The sequence below is a fragment of the Emys orbicularis genome, chromosome 1, assembly GCF_028017835.1.
Source record: "Emys orbicularis isolate rEmyOrb1 chromosome 1, rEmyOrb1.hap1, whole genome shotgun sequence".
In the NCBI taxonomy this organism is placed as follows: domain Eukaryota; kingdom Metazoa; phylum Chordata; order Testudines; family Emydidae; genus Emys; species Emys orbicularis.
This window is the reverse complement of record NC_088683.1, coordinates 162778901-162797098: the sequence shown is the minus strand read 5'-3', so window position 1 is coordinate 162797098 and position 18198 is coordinate 162778901. Positions and strand designations below refer to the sequence as shown.

The following is an 18198-nucleotide window of genomic DNA, read 5'->3' as shown; positions in this document are numbered from 1 at the left end:
AAATAACAGTTGGAATGGCATTAAAAACTCCAAGGGTTACACCATAAGTCTGAGTATAAATGTTATAGGAGCATTTAAAATCAATGGTTTTAATTCTATCCAAATGTAAAATCTCTGAAAACAGAAAAAAAGGGAAAACCCAGAAATCCAAATGAGAAAAATTATTAATACATTACAACAATTTGACATTAAGCTGCCAGGGTTTGGGACTCATAGTAACAAAACTCATATTTTTATATATGTAATGTTTTAATAAGAGGAAATAAAAACAAACAAGTACATATCTTGGTTAAAATGTTTTATTTTGAAAATATGGCAGTGAAACTTTTAGAATGTAAAAATTCACAATCAAAGCTGACCCCTTCATTAGCAGAATACAGAGAAAGACCCAAGCTACACACTTTGGATCTGAATCCAGATTCATATTTTGAACACCCCCAGAGTTTTGGGGTTATTCAAATGTGGAGTTTTAGTTCAGGCCTGTCTTTAATAGAAAGTATGATTTTCTAGACACCATTAACAACTGCTTTTTAGAGCAGCTAGTCCTGGCACCCACAAGGGGAGAGGCAATTCTTGATTTAGTCCTAAGTGGAGCACAGGATCTGGTCCAAGAGGGGACTATAGCTGAACGGCTAAGTAATAGCAACCATAATGTAATTTAATTTAATATCCTTGTAGGGGGGGAGATAGATACCTTCAACTACACAGAAGAGGGGAAGCTAGTTAAATTAGGGTTACCATATTTAAAAAATAAACAAAGAGGACACTCTACAGGCCCTGGCCCCGCCCCTTTCCCACCCCCAGCCCTGCCCCAACTCCGCCCATTCCCCACCCCAACTCCGCCCATTCCCCGCCCATTCCCCAAAGTCCCCGCCCTAACTCCCCCCCCTCCCTCCCAGCCACGCGAAAAGGGCTGCCTGAGCGCTACCGGCTTCACGGTTTGCCGGGCAGCCTCCAGACCCTGGGCCCCCGGCCGGCGCTTCCCCAGCGCAGCTGGAGCCCGGGAGGGGAAGCACCCAGCCAGGGGCGCAGGATCTGGAGGCTGCCCAGCAAACCGTGAGGCCGGTAACACTCGGGCTTCGGGCAGCCCCCATGCCTCTGGACCCTGCGCCCCCGGCCGGGCACTTCCCCTCCCGGGCTCCCTCTGCTGTGCTCCTCCTCTGACTCTTCAGCTCTGTTTAAGAGCCGAGCTGCCTGAGCGCTACCGGCTTCAGGCAGCCCCCATGCCTCTGGACCCTGCGCCCCCGGAGCCCGGGAGGGGAAGTGCCCGGCCGGCGGCTCAGGGTCCAAAGGCATGGGGGCTGCCCGAAGCCGGTAGCGCTCAGGCAGCTCGGCTTTAAACAGAGCCGAAGAGTCAGGGGAGGAGCACAGCAGACGCGGGAGGGGAAGTGCCCGGCCGGCGGTATTTTTCCCGGACATGTTCGGCTTTTTGGCAATTCCCCCCGGACGGGGGTTTGATTACCAAAAAGCCGGACATGTCCGGGAAAAACCGGACGTATGGTAACCCTAGTTAAATGGAAATTAAAGGGAACAGTCACAAGAGTGAAATACCTCCAAGGTGCATGGAAACCATTTAGAAACCCCATAATAGAGGCTCAAACTAAATGTATATACCAAATTTTAAAAAACAGTCAGAGGACCAAAAAAACACTACCATGGATAAACAACAAAGTAAAAGAGGCAGATAGAGGCAAAATTTGAAAATTGGAAGTCAAATCCTACTAATGAAAACAGAAAGGAGCATAAACTCTGAAAAGTCAAGTATAATTAGGCAGGCCACAAAAGAATTTGAAAAGCAAGTAGCAAAGGACTCAAAAAATAACAGCAAAATTGTTTTAAAGTACATCAGAAGCAGGAACCTGCCAAACAATCAATGGGACACTGGGCAATCAAGGTGCTAAAGGTGCACTCAAGGAAGACAAGGCTATTGCGGAGAAGTTAAATGAATTATTTGCATCAGTCTTTACTGCAGAGGATGTGAGGGAGAATATTGTTAGGTGACAATAAGAAGTCACCAGGACCAGACGGTATTCACCTATCGCGTAAATCAGCCTCTGTACCTGATGACTGAAGCATAGCTAATGTAATGGCAAAGTTTGCAGAACTTCTGGAAAAGAGATGACTAAGGGGGGATACAACAGAGGACTATACTAAAGTCATTAGTGGGGTAGAGAAAGGAAAAGGGAAGTGTTATTTATCCCTTCACATAACACAAGAGCCAGGGGTCACCCAATTAAATTAATAGGCAGCAGGTTTAAAACATTAGGAAGTACTTCTTTACCTAACGTACAGTCAACCTATGGAACTCATTGCCAGATGATGTGGTGAAGGCCAGAAGTAAAACTGGGGTAAAAAAAAAAGAATTGGATAATGTCATCTATCAGTGGCTATTAGTCAAGATGGTCAGGGATGCAATTCCATGCTCTGGGTGTCCCTAAACCTCCAACTGCCAGAAGCTGGGACTGGAGGACAGGGGATGGATGACCCTAAAATTACTCTATTCTGTTCATTCCTCTGAAGAATCTGGCACTGGCCACTATCAGAAGACAGGATTCTGGGCTAGATGGTCTACTGGTCTGACCTAGGATGGCCATTCTTACGTTCTCATGGATCTCTCCAGTCCTCATTATTACAAAACAGGAAAGAGAGATGGATTCTCTCTCGGGATTGTGGGAGCTTCTGAGAGTGAGGCTGAGTTTATGTGCTCTGTGCACTAGCCAGGTTTCTGTTAGGCTGTGTATGGTTTTGTTTTGTTACTTGCTGTTTCTTTACTTTAGGGGTGTTATTGGTCCCCCATCTCCTTTTCCTTGCAGGAGTTGGTGGGGTTCTCTGCCTCAGAGGGTTTTAGCAGTTTAATCCACAAGCATGGGATTCAGTGTGTACCTCCTGTCTCCTATACTGTGCAGGATGAGTTGCTGAGTGTAGGTAAGATTATTGACTATGCTAATACAAAATCTGCCTCTCGAATGAGCAAATTTATAGTAATTTTCCTGGCCCAAGAGTAGTTTGTGAATCGTTTGGTACAGGAGGGACTCTGGGTCAAGGAGGCTTTTGTTCAAGTTTTCCCCTTGTTTACTCCTGCTACTAAAGTACCAATGTCCCCCCTTCCTTCACAAAGAGACACCAGTGTCTGATCTCTCTCGATGGGAAGGTATTTCCTGCTCTTAGGATGATTCCATTAGTCTGCAAGAACCCAAATGTGGGGCATGTTCTGTCATTCCGGTGCCAGGTTTCTGTGGTTCTAAATACCCCTGATCAGCCCTTGAACTACGTTTTAAAGCATCACATAGATGGCATAGTTTTTACAGTATTTGTTACCTTTGAAAATGTGAAATGTTTCCTATGTGGTGACCCTGATCCTGCCCACGCACTGCTAGCTTGGGGATCCCTGGTAAGAATGTGGGACCCCAGGATAGTGGGGGTGGTTGGGACATCAAGGGACATCTGCACTGCCAGATTCTGTCTCCCTCCCCCACCGCCATATGTATCTGCTATCCTCTAGAGAAAAGCCTCCCCACCACAGGTGTCCTCTGTCGTGACCCCATCACTTGTACCTGGACAGAAGCGAGTCCCAGAGTTTGAGCTGCACCTCTCTGCAGAGGAAGCAGAGAGAGGTTCTAAAGATGGGGGTGGAGAACAGACCAATGAGATGGATTTATGCAGCACTATTTCTAAAAGGACTAAGACGTTGGCGGCGCCTGAGCTGCTGGCAGTGGCTGAGGATGGAGCGGTTTGCCCTGGGAAGGAGAATAGTGTTGTGTTGGGTGATAGCGCCATGCCTGGCATTTCCAGTGGGATACTGTCCTCTTCTGGCATGGTGAGTCCTCAAGCCCCGATCCTGTATGCTGCAGGGATGATGCTGAGTCCCAACCCACTGCCTTCCCCTCTTGAGACTATAGATATGCTATCTGCCCGCACTGAATCTTTCTCCCTCGTGAATTATGAGAATGTTACAATGGTGGCTGAATGTTCTTCTGACCTGGTGGAGTCTCAGGGAGATGAAGAGGATGATGATAATCTCTCTTACTCCTCACTGATTCCTGATGTCCCAGCCAGTCAGCTAGATAAGAAAGGAGGTACAGTGTGAAGGAGCTTAGTGACTTTTTTTGGATAGCCCTAAAAGGAAATGGGGAGTTGATTTACAGCATTTTATTCATTCAGCTGCCCTTGTCTTGAGAGATAATTCGGTTGACTGTAGGAAACGTTTCTGTTTCAAAAAGTTGTTGAGGAAGGTGAGGAAGTGTGTTGGAATTGTTCAAGATACACAGCCCTCCCCGTGGCTTGTTTTGTTCACAGTATTTCCACTTTCCATTGTCTCCCTCTGCTGCTTGGCTCTCTCTTTCTAATCTCTGTGGTGCTGCTTACCCTTGGCTCTCAATATTAATGACTGCCAGGATGGTCACAGAAGGGCACAACTCTGAATTTCTTAATTAAGCAGGTTAATGTTTTTCTTTTGCAAGGGACACACTCAGACCTTGATAATCAGGAGATCTGGTTAAAGGAATGCGAAGGGGAAGCTTTCTTGAGCCATAGCTCCAATGTCACAGCTGGGGGAACTGTTCTCTTTCCCCGGAACACAGGGACACAGATCTTCTCTGTGAATGAGATTGTGCAGGGCCAGCTCCTCCAGGTGGAGACACATATTGGCACTACTGTTTTTAATCTTTTTACTGTGTATGCCCCTACTCTGGGGCGAGATCATGTCTCCTTTCTGCAGACACTTGTCCATGCCATGCTTGGCTGTGACCCTGATGGTAATATTGTCCTGGGAGGGGATTTCAGTTGCACTGTAGATTATGTTTTAGACAAGAACCAGAAGGAACTACACCCTCAGTCAGCCAGGAAACTGTGTTGTCTCCTGCCGCCCTTTGGGCTAACAGATGTTTGAGGTACTCTCACCCCAGTGTTAGGTAGTACTCTTGGCTGAAGGATGCTCCCAAGCAGGTCTCAAGGGCTAGACTGGATCACTTTTATACCAGGAAGGCCAGTGTGGTCTTCCCTGTCTCTGATCATCATTATGCCTCTGTCAATGTGTCTCTCCGTCTTCCTTCCTGTGCTGCCCACTGGTGTTTTAATACCAAATTATTACAGGACTTGAATTTCACTGAGATGTTTGCTGTGTTTTGGGAACACTGGCGGCATAAGCCTGTATGAAACAGTGGTGGGACAGTGTATTAGACAGTGGAGGGATGTCAGAAAGATCCAGATCCAACTGTTCTGCCATAAGCGTACCCAGGCTGCCACGCAGTCCTTGCTTTGGCCACGAGTGTCCTGGAATGAGACATCGTGGACCCTCATGGCAACCTTGATGCTGCCTTCTAGCCCTGCTGTATCACAACGAATAGGCATCTGCTTGCATGAACTGGGCTAAAAGCAATTCAATCTTACTGGGCTCTTGGCAGTGCAGCAATCCCCCTTTGTTGCCCTAACAATTGCATATGGGCAGCTCTGGGATTTAGGTGTTGGGGGACCTTTTTGCATCTGAACAATATATATGAAGGAACCAGGAGGGGGCTGAAGAGATGGTGCAAGGGCATCTGAGAAAGGACAGTGGCTTCTTCCTAGGCTCTCTATTTGGGGACAGGTTTTGATTGCCAATAACCATGTGTCCTCAATGATGTGGCACCAGCTAGTATGTCTGGACTCTCCCCCTGGACCAAATTCAGAGGCATATTAATTATATTTTGGGGGAATAGGTACCTCTGATTGTGCCCTGCATCTGAAGAAGTGAGTTTCTTACCCACGAAAGCTTATGCTCCCAATACTTCTGTTAGTCTTAAAGGTGCCACAGGACCCTCTGTTGCTTTTTAATATTTTGAAAAAATAACAGGAGTACTTGTGGCACCTTAGAGACTAACAAATTTATTAGAGCTTATGCTCTAATAAATTTGTTAGTCTCTAAGGTGCCACAAGTACTCCTGTTATTTTTGCGGATACAGACTAACACGGCTGCTACTCTGAAACCTGTTAATATTTTGAGTGAACTTGATGATGATGCTACTTTAGTGATTCATGTTTATTGTTCATTTAAGATGTGTTTTGCTGTATTTTATTCATATCTTTTTGTGTATATATTGTAATTTTATAACATTTTAAAGTAGTTTTTAATGTGATTTTATGTGAATAAAGGTGTTTTCCATGTCATGTCTTTTTACCTACCTACCTATCTACGATTCTGTTAAGGCACCTATCAGTGTGCTAATATTACACAAGACGACATTTGTGTATTCTTTTGTATCCATCGTATCCATATACTTTACAAACTCATCCCACCACACGCTCTTGCATGCACATATACAAAGTGCATATGTGAATGTGATCAGCAATTTATTCTAAGGAGTTAAAGTATTACTTCAACTCAGCAGACAACAAATCAGTTGACAGAAGACCAAAAATTATGATGTCTTAGGCAGAAACAATTAAATGAAAGGAAAGGGAATCCACATATTTGTGTAATACAATGTCATAAGATAAACTTACTAAAGTAAACCAGGATCAGACACAGTTGCCAACTTTCACGCGGTAAATAAGCACCACGACTTTCCCAATAAGTCAAAAATCAAGCTAATCCCATTTCAAAACAGGCCAAAACAAGCCAATCCCTAAGAACCCCAACACTCTATGTGACTAGATCCCCCTGGCGTGCAGTCTGGGACTGTGGTGGGCCTGCTGTGCACCCATGACTCTCTCCCTCCCTTGCCTCTGCTTGCCGGGAACCAATCAAAAAAAAGAAGAAGCAACAAGCCAAACAAGCAACAAGCCAAAAACTAGCCAACAAGCAACTCACAAGCCAATTAAGCCAAAACCAAGCCCAATTTCTGCGGGGGGTTTTCCACGGTTTAGCATGTCTGGGAGCAGAAAGTAACAAATGTGTCACATATCAGTAATAACTGTAATACTTCGCATTGCCATCTGAAGATCTCAAAGTGCTTTGTAAACTTTAATAATTAAGCCTCAGAACCCCCAGTGAGGTTGCACGTCATATCCCAGTTCTACAGACGTAAAAACTGAAGGTTAAGTGACTTGCCCCCTGGAATCAGAGGCAGAGCTGAAAATAGAATTCTTGACTCCTTTTGTGCTGTCCTTTGAGTACAAGACTATCCTTTCCTCTCCTGACTGGCATATACACAGCACTAGTGAAGAAAACCAGACAAATAAGGTGAATCTATCAGAACTAGCTAATGGTGCAGCTGTCAGGTGAGAGATAAAGTTACCTGATCTGAACTTCTAGTTCTTTCTTTTCCCCCCCATGTAACATCTCAAAGATCACATTGTGGCTTTCTGGCAGAGAAGAGAATGGGGCAGTTGCAGCCAAAAGCTATTCCTTTTGATATATGCAACTGAAAACTGATCTCAACTGAGAAAACAAAAAATATTCACTGAGTGTGAAATGTATCCCTGTGCACAGAGCCAGCAAAAAGAATACACACACACACACACAAACACCCCGAAACCCTATTTTGACAGTTTATGTGGGACTTACGTGGTGCATAGGCTTTATGTTGGGCCTCTTCACCACAGTGATTTTCATCCAATATTTGTTTCTTCTGTAAGGGTTCTCCCCTTTCCCAAGTAAATCCAAGCATAGGTTTATCTGCCTTAACATCCCTAAAGGCTGGTCTCAGGGATACTCACATCTTGTTCTATGGTATCTTCCTAGTGTCAGTTTCCAATCTGAAGTCCTCGCCTGTGCCATACTCACCTTTCTAGTAGGAAAGGGGGCAAGGAAATGTAATGTCCAATGTCACTCTGCAAATCAACCAGCAGGGTCTACTCTTGTTGGTGAAAAGGACTCCCTCTCCCCAAAGCAGTCCAAGTCCCTGATCTCTGTCATGTGCCTAGGATCCACCAACTCAAGAAACAGAAGCCTCAGCAAGGTTGCATGACAGCCTATTTTATTCACAGCATTTTCATTACCATCATGAAGAATTTGGGGAAAATAACTATAGTTAACATAGGAACCTTGACATACAATAAGTGTAGCTTACAAATCCTGATGCGTTATTCCAGCTACATGTTGCTAGTGAAACTGAATCAAAAGATAAAGAAAACATGGCAAGAGTGGGAATATCATCTTGTACCACTTTCCATCCAAAAATGTACACTAACTTTACAAATACAGACTTTCATACTTTATGCCATAAGTATTATTATCTTAATTGTGCAGATGGGGAAACCAAGGAATAGAAAGGAGAAATGATTTGCACAAGATCAGTCTGTGTCAGAGCTGGAAATAGAACCCAGATTCTGTGTTTAACCACAAGGCCACTATTCCTGTTCTCCAGGCAGCACGCTTAGCACTTTTGAGGAAAGGCGGAGTTGGCTTAGGGTACATCTACAATGAACACCATTTGCAGCAGCATGTACAGCATGTGTACAGTAAAAAGCAGGTGTGTCCACACTGCACTGTGTATTTACACATATCAATGAAAAGCTCTGGTGGGGGGAGGCAGTGGGGAAAGGCTTCAGCAACGCAGAGCTGCCAGAGCCTTTCCCTGCTGCCAGAGTCTTTCTCTGCGGTGGGGAAAGGCTCTGGCTGCTCCCTGAGGTGAAGAATCGCTCCAACATCTTTAAAAATAGCAATATAGAGACGGGGTAGCCATTGCTTGGGCATGTAGAGAGCTGCATAGGGTACATACCCATAGCATTCAGGTATGTCTTTGCTTACCTAAGCAGTGCCTCACTGTCTACACCGCTATTTATACCTGGGCTAGGAGGTCGTGTAGTATATGTACTCTACATGCCACCTAAAGGAGTGTGCAATGTAGACATATCTTTAGATTTGTGGTGCACATCAAGTCCACATCGAACCCTGGGTAATTACAGGTGGCTAGCCTGCACATCAAGGAACGGCACTTAGAAAACAGCTGGGGAGCTTCTGCTCAAGAAAATCCCAGGACTTGGTAGGTGCATTAGTAGATATCAGAACAAGTTTTAACTTTCAATTAAATGTTTTAAATACAAATCTCAGAGGTAAGCATATTTTCCCTACTGTTTGGTCACTCCTAAGCCCTAGGAAGACTGTATGAAGGCCCAGGACAGGGAGAGCAGAGCTGTTATAGAATGATTTAGGTTTACCGGCATACTTGAATGGTAGAAGCCTACACAGCACCTGTCTCTGCTATGTCTGGCTCAGATCAGTACTCTAAGTCTTCCACCTTCGTGAGAACTAAATTTATTCACAAAATAAAAAGAAAATCATTCCCTATCAAAGAGCACATTCCCATCTGCAGCCTGTTCCTCAGCTGTAGGTATCATGCATACTCATGGTGTGTCTGAAAGTGTTTGATTTTCCTGAATTTAGATGTAGTAAATTAATCAGGATTATTTATATTCCTTGATCAATGATTTTTTAAAATATTTTTGAATAGCAATCAGAGATTGATTTAATTTCCCAATCAAAATAGTATATCACCTATGATAGCTTTGGGATTCACATATGGACAATTTATAACATCAGTCAATAATTTTCAATCCACTTATTATTCCCAATTCTATTGTTACTAGCAAAGGCACTTGATCCTGTGGATCTTTCATGACAGGATCCCTACAACAGCTGCTCATGCTGTGTAATGGATAACTACAGTAGGCCAAATACTGAAACCCTTACTTACTCCTTACTCAGGCAACACTCCAGTGATTTCATTGAAAGAGTTCTGTCCAGGAACGGAGTAAAAAACCAAGACCATTGATTTCAGTGGGGCTTCACACGTGTACCAGGTTCCACCCACACTGATCTCATTGCAGGACTGGGGCCTAAATAAGGACCACAGGATATGGCCCAAAATGATTCCTCTCGCATTTCAGTTTTGAAGGCATGACCAGAAAACCAGGTAGGGCTGTGGATTGCATGAGTAATCTTGGGCAGTCACTCAGGGTATGTCTACACTCCAGTCACAGGCTGTTCTTGCAGATCATGTCGCTATACTTGAGCCTGCTTTAATCAGCCTAGTCCACGTACTATAGTAGTGCAGCCACGACAGCACAGGCTCTAGGCAGGCTAGCCGCCTGAGTAATTACCCTGCACTTTATGAAGGCCTCTACAGCCTGCCCTGAAGCCTGCACTGCTGCAGCTGAACTGCTCTGGCACCTGAGCTAGCAAGATGAACGCTCGCTCAGGTATGGCTACACATGCTGCACTCACACCCCATGATTGCAGTGTACATATCCCTAGTCCCTCTGTGCCTCAGTCCCCATTCTGTAAAATGGGGACATAGATCCTGGAACTAGGCGCACTGGGGGTGCCGGCTTGAAGTGGCTTCCACCATTTACAGGGTTTACAGTTTGGTTCAATGGCTCTCAGCATCCCCACTATACACATTGTTCCAGCACCACTGTAGGGATGATTCTCTACCTCACAGGGGTGTTGTGAGAAAATATACACTAAAGATAGTGCAGAGCTCAGATACTATGATTATAGGAGCCACGTAAGTAAAGTAGGTAGATAGATACAGACAAAATAAAGAAAATAAATCTTAGCTGAAGAAGCTCAGCCAGTTTGGCTCAACACTCAACAGTTTGGCTACCAGCTCAACACTCAGTTTGGTGAAGACTTGCAAGATTTCAAGGGGACTTTAACATGTGCCTAAAGTTATGTATGTGCTTAATTGCTTTCCTGAACTGAGACCGCTGTGAACACTACAAAGTACAGAGGAGCTTTCCCCCCAGCACCAGTTCTGCCTTCCAATTCACCATCATTTAGATGGCATGCCCTAGCTGTGTACACATGTACACCACATCCTTCCGTTGGTGCACACCTAGTGAGATTAGTGAATAAAGTCTATCATACTCGGAGTGTGATTTTTTTAAGCTCATAACTCAGTCAAATCAAAACCAGTTTTCTGCAGAACAAGGTCATATCCCGCTCCTCGGTGAAAACTATCTTCTTGCCAAATTTCAACTTTCAAACCGTAGCTGTTTCAGCAGAAAAGGTTTTCAAACAGACACACCTGTACATTTTAATCATGGGAAAGGTTTATTTTTTCCTACTTTCCTTGTATCGCAAATTTGCTGAACTGTTTTTACTCACACTTTAAGGGGGAAAAAGTCACTTTTGGACAGAAACTAATCATGGAAAATGTTGGACTGAGAAATGAAAGTTTCAGAAAGTGGTGAAATAGGGGGCTAGCATGGAGACTGTTATGTACACATAATCATAATGGCCACTGCCAGGTCAAAACTAGATCCCTAGTTCCCATTATTCACTTAGGCCACCTGCATCTGAGTTATTCAAGGAATGAGAAAGCAGCTCTTCAGAAGCCCAGCTGCTAAAGCACAGTAGTAGTTGAACTTCTCACTCTGCTGGAGTAAGTCTCTTTATAACTCTATGCAAGACCTGACCTGGCATCCTGAAATGCACTATAGTATTATTTGTGCTGCAGCTGAGGTGGGACCCAGCATTCCTCTTAATACCTCTTGAAGCTTTCCTCCTACGCAGGGGTGATGATGATAATCAAGCTGGCTGCTGAAAACCACGACATTCCCTATTCCAACTGTTTTCTTGCACAAGCTGTCCCTAGATCCTGTTTATGTTCCCAAGGAACAGGAATAGTGACAGCATGCAGCTTTTGCGAGGCCTTGCCCAAACAATTCTTTCTATAAAGATACAATTCTCTGTGAAGGCAGCTCTGATGCTGATATTCTCCGAGTATCACTCAGAACACAGCTTGAGGACTTTGCTTATACTTTTTACAAGTCATTGTAGCATATAAGCCTCTCCCCGTTCTTTTCAAGGTTCATAATGCTCTGATCTTCACAGCCCCACTGCTCCTGTTGAATGATATCATCTCCCATGGCTCAAATTATCTTTAGTGCATAAAATGATAATACCTGTTAAGAAGCAGGTTCTATCACATAATCACAGCAGCACCTTCACATTTGCTCTGGTTCAACACAGAAACTTACATCAATAAATGTTTCATTGTGACGGGTGTTTCAGTGCAGTGACAAACTGGGTGGATAAAGGAAATGTGGCGGATATAATTTGTTTGGATTTTAGCAAGGCCTTTGACACTGTACCACACAGGAAGCTCATAGAGAGACTACAGAATTATGGTCTGGATAATAATACAATAAGGTGGATAAAAACTGTCTGACAGAAAGGAAGCAATGAGTTATTAATCAGTGATGTTAGATGAGAATGGAGGGAGGAATCTACTCAGATGCCACAGTGATAGGTGCCAGGACTATTATTATTAAACAGATTTGTTAAAGACCAAGAAAGGAATTTAAAAATTCAGTAGTGATCAGATTGGTAGATGACTCAAAGATAGGACATATACCAAATACAGACAGAGAACACAGATCAAAACTACACTGAGTTCAGCATAACTGAGATGTGGCTGGGTCAGAATGGAATCATATTTAATGTAAATCAAAAGCAAAAAACTGTATTAAATATAGACGCTGTAGAAGTCCAGAAATTTAGAATCTAGGATTCCACAACAAACAAACTCTGCTCCTTTGTGAATGAACATTACAAGAAGAATTTTTATCAAATGACTTCCCACCAGGGTCCTAACCACTAGTGGGCATTCAAGATACCGTGGCATTTTTCCTAACAATAGGATGTTAGCTCTGGTGTCATGGTCAAATTTCAACTCAAGTAATTCCATTCCACTTCCTTAAATTCTCTGGCAGTTTCATTTGGATACAGTATTCTTTTCTACTTCCTTTGTTAAGCTGTTGTGTAGTATGGCTGGGTACTGTTAGTTGCTGTTTCATGCCACAGGAGGTTGCGTTTCTATGATAGTGTTCCTTTTCTATCTCTTATTTACATCAAAGGGGTATTGTGAAGCTTAATCAATTAGTGCTGTTGTGGTGGCCTAAGAGGTTACAGGGAGCCCCATGTAGGAAACAGATATAAACTGGCTGCAAGCACTCTGGACAGTACGGAAGGGGGCAGTAGAGCTGCCAGAAGTGCTTGCCACCCCAGAGGAAGCATATATGGGTGGGGCCCAGGCATGCTCATAGCCCTACGCCCTGTGCGTCAGCTAGTGCTGAAGGTAGTACTTGCTACGCTTTTCTACAGATGTATCAAATGTTGCTGCTCAATGAGTTTTCCCCAGTGTCCTAGAGACATTGTATCTTAAACAGATGTAATACCCCCAGCCATCACTACACAAAGAGCACTCCTCCCTCTTCCATCCCCACTACAGTTCTGCCTCCAAGAGGCACAATCTGTCCCTTAACGTCTGTGAACCAGTTTGAGATCTTAGATGAAAGGTGACTTAGAAACGTTATAACTGTGTAATGAAAGGCCCTACTGCAACGCATACGTAGATAGGGTCAAAACAAGAATCTTAATTCCCTGAGCGTTGTGCAATTAAACTCTAAACCTTAACATTCAGAGAATAAACTCAGAGAAATAAGATAGGGATAAGACTTAGTAGGTCCCAGGCATTCCATTTTCCCTGCCAATGCGGGAATGTTCCCTTCTATAGCACATTATCTAGCGTTCCATCCAGTCTAGTTTTAAAATGTCCCAACAAGTGATGGGGCTTCCACCGCTTCCCTTCGTGGGAAAGCTCTAAGCCTAAAACGACTTAGTGTCTGGGAGCAGTTCATAATTGAGATTCAGCCCAAATTTTCTCATCCTTAATTTAATCCTAGTTGTATCCCCTAGAACATATGCACCAACATTTTTTATTTATTTGCATTTAGTTTATTTTTTAATTATCTTCAAAAATAGCTGAGTTGATTTTCTTCAGACTTTTAAAAAAAATTATCTCTGGGCTGAAAACAAGCATGAGACAGTGTCAACTCAAACATAAGTGTGAGAAAAGACGCTTAGGGAATAATAATACACAGACCAGATATAAACTAAGGGGTTGTTATCTGGAAAATAGTTATGATGAAGGAGGAACCTTGGGAGTAACTATTGATAAACTGAACAACAATTCTTAGTGCAACGCCACTAGAAAAAAGTCCATTCTGGGATTATACAGAGGTTAGAGAGACATGGGTTATATTACCATTTCATATTGTTTTGGTAAGATCACAGATGAAATACTGTTAGAGTGCTGATCACCAGACTTCCAAAATTACATTGACTAGAGAGAGAAGATTCAAACGTCATTTAACATTATATGACATCTTAAAAGTATAATAGTCATTGCAAGAACTAAATTTGGCTAATTTACAAAGACAAAAGTGTACAATATTACTGAGAAATTGCTTACTTCCTCATTTTTAAAATGTAATTATAAAATAAATCATTTGGAATATAAATATTGTACTTACATTTCACTGTATGGTATATAGAGCAGTATAAACAAGTCGTATGTATGAAATTTTTGGTTTTACTGACTTCACTAGTGCTTTTTATGTAGCCTGTTGTAAAACTAGGCAAATATCTAGATGAGTTGATGTATCCCCTGGAAGACCTCTGAGTACCTCCAGAGGTACGCGTACCCCTGGCTGAGAACCACTGGTCTAGTCTTGCAGCTTTGACAAGTTGTAAAATGGCATAATTCTTTTGGCGAGCCCATGAAGCATGCTATATTCAGACGCATACCCAAGCTGTAAGTCCTTTTTGTACTTCTAATTTATGAAAATTAATAAAAAATAAAATCACACAAAAATTGTTTTGATAAATCAAGATTTGGGCCAAATGCAGAATTCAGACCAGGGATAGACAGGTGCCACTCCGCCGGAGACAGTGTAGTTGTTCTCAGTTACACATGGGCTGCATTTTGGTCTTAGTACGGGCAAAAACACAAATCAGATATACGCTTTATCTTGGGCACATCACATATTCTTTTGCCACTAGGCCATTAAATCTAAAGTCTGAGGCCAGCTCCATCTTGCACAATACAAAGAGCCATGCCCAGAGATTTAGCATTGTTCCAGTTTATATAACTGCAGTATTAGAGTTTGAGACCTGGGGAACAATATCTTATTGTATTAGGAGACTGAGACTCAATCTTACAGTGACACTGTCAGCATAAAAACACTTTCATACATCTCACAGATCTTTGGGTGAGCTTTTCAAAGAAATTAATGGGAATTAGGCTTCCAAATCCTCTAGACAGTCTGGAAAATCTGACCTTTAATCTTTAAATGTAACCCACCAACATGAGCCCCCTCATATTTTCCAGCACACTCTACACACAGGGACGCAATCACCCATAAGTGGTGAAATTCAGATCCACTTTTGAACTTCCCAAAAGTTTGGGGAAATTTAGCTCTTGTGCTTTGGCTTGGGCCCAGGTCTATTATACATTTCTCAGGGGAAACAAAACAGAAAAGAGAAAATACCAGCAAGCATTCATATTGGTCACCAGTGTTGAAACAGAATAATAGGCTGAAGTTGGGGCAATGGTCATCTGAGTTCAGATATTAGTATAAACATACAAACAAACAAAAACTCTTTTGATTGATAATCATTCCCTGGAACAGTTAACCACTTCAGTTAAGCAACAATATAATCACTAGATTTAAGGACCAATTAATAGGTTTATGGAAAGAGTAAAATAGGGCCATTCTTGCTGGAGGCAGAGAGGATGGAATACTTAAGAGCTTTGCAGGACTGGGACCAGAGTGCTCTGCATCTTGCTGGACTGATCCCATTGAGATGATTCCTGCATATATTCCACGAACCACAGTCCTGAATCGCCGCTGTCTTGCATCCTGTGCAATCACTTACACCTATGCAACTTTTACCCACTTTGAACATGTGGGATAACTATAGAGGATGTAAGGAAGGTAAGAAATTGACCCAGTAAGTCTGCTGTCCCTGACTGATTGATCAATACTAAGAACAGCTGAGATTGAACATCATTTTGGATCTACTTGCACCTCAAAAAGAACCATGCTTAAAATATAAGAGACAATATCAGAGAGTTAAGGTTGTATATCCAACCTTGCCTGTTTTATACTTTATATTTAAAGTAGGGCTCTCGATTAATCGCAGTTAACTCACGCGATTAACTCAAAAAAATTAACTGTGATTAAAAAAATTTATTGCGATTAATCATACTGTTAAACAATAGAATACCAATTGAATTTTATTAAACATTTTGGGATTTTTTCCTACATTTTCAAATATATTGATTACAGCACAGACTACAAAGTGTACAGGGCTCATTTTATATTATTATTTTTGATTACAAATATTTGCACTGTAAAAATGATAAACAAAAGAAATAGTATTTTTCAATTCACCTCATACAAGTACTGTAAGTGCAATCTCTATCGTGAAAGTGCAACTTACAAATGTAGATTTTGTTACATGACTGCACTCAAAAACAAAACAATGCAAAAGTTTAGAGCCTACACATCAATTCAGTCCTACTTCTTGTTCAGCCAATCGCTAAGAGAAACAAGTTTGTTTACAGTTACGGGAGATATTGCTGACTTCTTCTTATTTACAATGTCACCTGAAAGTGAGAACAGGCGTTGACATGGCACTTTTGTAGCTGGGGTTGCAAGGTATTTATGTGCCAGATATGCTAAACATTCATATGCCCCTTCATGCTTCGGCCACCATTCCCAAGGTTTAAGCATCTGAAGTGCCTTCCAAAATCTGCAAGGGACAAAGTGTGGAGAATGCTTTCAGATGTCTTAAAAGAGCAACACTCTGATGCGGAAACTACAGAACCCGAACCATAAAAAAAGAAAATCAACCTTCTGTTCGTGGCATCTGACTCAGATGATGAACATGAACATGCGTCGGTCCGCTCTGCTTTGGATCGTTACTGAGCAGAACCTGTCATCAGCATGGACGCATGTCTTCTGAAATGGTGGTTGAAGCATGAAGGGACATATGAACCTTTAGCGCATCTGGCACATAAATATCTTGTGATGCCGGCTACAACAGTGCCATGCGAAAGCGTGTTCTCACTTTCAAGGTGACATTGTAAACAAGACATGAGCAGCATTATCTCCTGCAAATTGTAACCAAACTTGTTTGTCTGAGTGATTGGCTGAAGTAGGACTGAGTGGACTTTTAGGTTCTAAAGTTTTACATTGTTTTATTTTTTAATGCAGTTATTTTTTGTACATAATTCTACATTTGTAAGTTCAACTTTCATTATAAAGAGATTGCACTACAGTACTTGTATTAGGTGAATTGAAATATACTATTTCTTTTGCTTTTTACAGTGCAAATATTTGTAATAAAAATAAATATAAAGTGAGCACTGTACACTTTGTGTTCTGTGTTGTAATTGAAATCAATATATTTTAAAGTAGAAAACATCCAAAAATATTTAAATAAATGGTATTCTATTATTGTTTAACAGTGTGATTAATCGCACGATTAATCACGATTAATTTTTTTAATCGCGTGATCAATCACAATTAATTTTTTTAATTGCTTGACAGCCCTAATTTAAAGAAAACAGAAATAATCAAATTCATCCCTGGTGATCAATGAAACCACAGAGCTAGAACCAGCCTAGCATTTTAAAATAATATTAAAGTTGTGACAAGCAAGAACTATGAGAAGCAAGAAAATGCAAAGTTAAGATTTGTCATAGTAGTGTGAATGCCGGGGCAGGGACAACAAAGCCATATGCTAAAAATCTGTCTGAATTTTATCATGGCAGGGCGAGAAAAATTAAGGTCTATGCATGGTGGCTAGATTTCTAAATAAAATAATAACTCCGTCATTTTCAAGTCTTTTCCAAAATACCAGAAGTGATTAGAACACATTATGGACCAGTCACTTGCCAAGTTTCATGTTTGAAATCAAAGCTGTTTTTGAATTTCATGAGCAACAAAAAAGCATTTTAAAACCGGTAACCTTCAGTTGTGTGGGTATAAAGAAATAGCAGCCAATTTGATTTTTTTGAACACTCCTGACCTAAAACTTCTGTACTAACACTAAGTGGAGGGCAAATATTTAAGAGCAAGGTGGAAATGCAATGAGGGTGCTATTCACTGATAAAATGTAAGAAAGTACATATTGCATAACCAGGCTTTTTATTCCATTGAGGGTGCTGTAGGTATAATATCATCAGTGATATTTCAGAGGTTTATGATGTCACCAGAACCCTGAGACAAAACTATAGCCATGTGACAAGTTTTGATGTGTTTATCATTTTTATACAGATACCTAAAAGGCAAACTAGAAAGAATTTAATCCAAAGATATAGCAAAGGAGCTAAAATTACTACTTTTAACGGTGGACAAGGATGGCAAGGGCTCAAGGTGACTTCCCTTCACTCCCACTCAGGTGGGGCTGACAATTGCAGT

The 18198-nt window shown here is 41.9% G+C and overlaps 1 protein-coding gene across 1 annotated transcript in view; it reads right to left on the bottom strand.

Moving 5' to 3' along the window:
• Positions 1-18198, bottom strand: part of ZBTB20 (zinc finger and BTB domain containing 20) — a 624766-nt gene that overhangs the window by 417405 nt on the left and 189163 nt on the right. The window lies entirely within an intron of this gene.